Genomic DNA, 3,201 nt, shown 5'->3' with positions numbered 1-3,201 from the left:
AGGGTGGGTAGTGGAGTGGTGGTTGTGACGACGACAATGGTGGGATGGTGGTCAGGTGGTTGAGAGTGGGTGGGTATGACGGCGACAGTAGTGGCATGGTGGTTAGTGGTGGGTTGGGGTGGGTTGGGGTGGGAGTGAGTGGCAATTGTGATGACGACAATAATGGTGTGATGGTGGGGGTTAGGTTAGGGGTGATAGTAACGGTAGTTGGATGGTCATATTAGGGCTACACAGTGAGTGACTCGAGGGGGGGTGGGTGTGATGACAACAATAGTGGCATGGTGTTTAGTGGTGGGGTAGTGTGGGAGTAGGTGGCGGCGACAATAGTGGTGTGGTAGTGGGGTTAAGGGTGGGGCATGACGAACAATAGTAGCATGGTTGTGGTGGGTGGTAATGGAATTCAATTCCTTCCATTATGCCAAGAAATGATGAATTCATTAATTTGTGGAATTCAATGGAATTTGAAGGATTCCATCTATTTCAAGATATGAACCAAACAAAGGAATTAGAATTTGGTCAAAGAAATTTTTCATTCCAATTCCATCAAATTCCACGAACCAAACGACCCCTTATAGACTGATAGCAAACAATATTAACCTGTGGAGATCCGGACAACAACTTCTAGAGATCGAGATACATATAGCATATGAAGATTGAGAGCAAATGGTCTTCATTTCCTCCATCGTCATCTTTGAGACCATAAAACACTTATGAATATCGAGACCTCCTCAATCGAGATCAACATTCCTTCATCGAAACACATGAGACCGAAATGGTTTAAAGGTTCGACTTTTACAGATTGATATGGGTTAATTTCTAAATACCGAGAAAAAAATCCTTCACCATTTATAGAGATCAGATGGGTTGGTGGCCTTTGCAATCCTTCATCATTTTTAAAGATCGAGATGAGTTGGTAAGGTGTGTGTGTTATGTGTTCTTCCACAGTCACACAAACGAATGATTCAAAGTTTGATTTAGGTTTTTGAGTTGGAGTTCATTTGGGTTTGATTTAGGATTTATATTGGTTTTTGATTTTAGGATTTGTATCATACATTTATTTTGAATGAATTTATACAAAAATGTTGTTTATGCTTAATGCTTGTGATTCTATGTTGATTTTTTAAAATTTATAGTTTTGTCTTGAATTAGGTGGTGTGTTGGTGGTGAACAATGGTGTGTATATATATATATATATATATATATATATATATATATATATATATATAATGATATTCTAATTCATTTTTTAAAGGAAAAAAGACAAAAGATGCTAAAAATATCAAACCACCTTTGAGTTAAAAAAAAGTTATTAAACAGAGTTAGCGATAAGGACCCATGACATTTCAAAATACGGAACATAAAAACTCAGAGCTTGAAAAAATATAAACTACATGATTATATTCCACAAATATTTCAATCTAAGGACGTACAGTGTGATTTAGGTAAACCACAAGGACCAAACAAGTAATCTACATTCTACTCTTTAGATTTATTAGTCAAAATTGCCAACTATACTAATTTTTTTAATTTAACACTTAATGGTTGTCTGTCTGGATAAATATGTGTTGTTGTTTACTTTTTTTTATTTGAACCAACAGTCTGAATAATATAAATGACCGATTTACCCCCTATTATTAATTATTTGAACACCAAAACAAAAAATCATAAAGAGGCCGAAGATAGGATGTCTCATATGGGAAGGAACCGGTGCTTTAAATAAGGGGTAGGGGTGTCATTTTTGTAGCTGAATAGAGACAACGCACCATTTCTATCTGTGCAATTAAACCATGCTTTGTGCGAATAAGCCGTAAGTAAACAACCCAAATGAGTTGTGCGAATAAGCCTAATTAAGCCGCAAGTAAACTGCCCCTTAATTTAATATGACTTATGGTTTATATCAGATCTCACAAATTTAAAGAATCTCAAATGAAACCCCCTTATATATTATACTTGTTATGACCAATCCAATGATGACTATAACGTATTACATATTATAAATATAAGCAAATGTAAACCATAGTGAGAGTTAAGCTCTTACTAACATGTTGATGATTATTCCAATGAAACATTTGTTGAACTACTGTTAATTATGCAGTGTTTTAAAACAAAATTCGTCGACTTATTTTATAGTGTTAGATGTCATATAAAAATATAACTGTCTACGAAAATAAAGGATAAAGTTGTCATTTAGTTAATTAAGAAAATACAATAAGTATATATTTCTAAAATTGTATGTTTTTTTTTTCATTATGAACACTTATTTTAAGATTATGATAGTAGGTATTCAACAACTAGCAGATTCCTCATACATGATACGGATTAACACACTAGGATTAGATGAGGTGTAGACAAGTCGAGGGGCGTAAACAAGAAGCAGAGAAAAGAACAGGGGGCGCGTTGTTGGCCTATTCACTGCCCAATTCTTATCTCTAGTAAATTAAAACGTCTAACTTATAAATTGTCAAATTCTTATTTATTTTATGTGTTGGATAATATATTTTAATCATTTGTTTGAATTAATATTAGTATAAAACTTAGGCTCGTTTGATTTGTAGGAATGGAATGGATTTCAGTCCCACGTTTGGTTTAATTGAAATCCTACAAACATAGGATTTCGAAATCTTTAGAGGGTGCTCGAGATTTCATCGAACTTCGTAGTATTGTATGAAATAAGGTTTTAAAAAATGTTAAAAACATTCTATTTTATAATAATCGGTTAATAAAAATGTAATTTAATTATTTTATGAATTTTTTGTATAAATTATTTATAAATAATAGAATCCAATTCTATTACAAATCCTACAAACCAAACACACTAATGATTTCAAATCTCTTCCAATCCAAATCCCTCCATCAAATTCGAATCCCTTAAAAACAATCCTGTAAATTAAACGGAACTTAATGTTTGATAATTGTTCTGATTGAGAATTTTGAGTTAAAAAAAATCAATATATGAATTATTATATGTTTTTCTTTTTTTTATCAATCGCTTTTCTTTAAATGGTGAGAAAATGGTCAAAACATGGGGCGAATAACGTAGGCATGGGAATGGGCCCCGATCCATCGGGGAACCCGGTCCACTTGTTCCGGTTGGAGACGGGGATTTCCCGCTAAATCAGGGATGGACTACTCCCCGTCCCAACCCGTACCCGTTATATATATATATATATATATATATATATATATATATATATATATATA

Source organism: Cynara cardunculus, unplaced genomic scaffold (assembly GCF_001531365.2).
Source record: "Cynara cardunculus var. scolymus isolate 2C unplaced genomic scaffold, CcrdV1 Un_Scaffold_363, whole genome shotgun sequence".
Classification (NCBI taxonomy): Eukaryota; Viridiplantae; Streptophyta; class Magnoliopsida; order Asterales; family Asteraceae; genus Cynara; species Cynara cardunculus.
The sequence above is the reverse complement of the archived record's forward strand: the minus strand, read 5'-3'. Positions refer to the sequence as shown.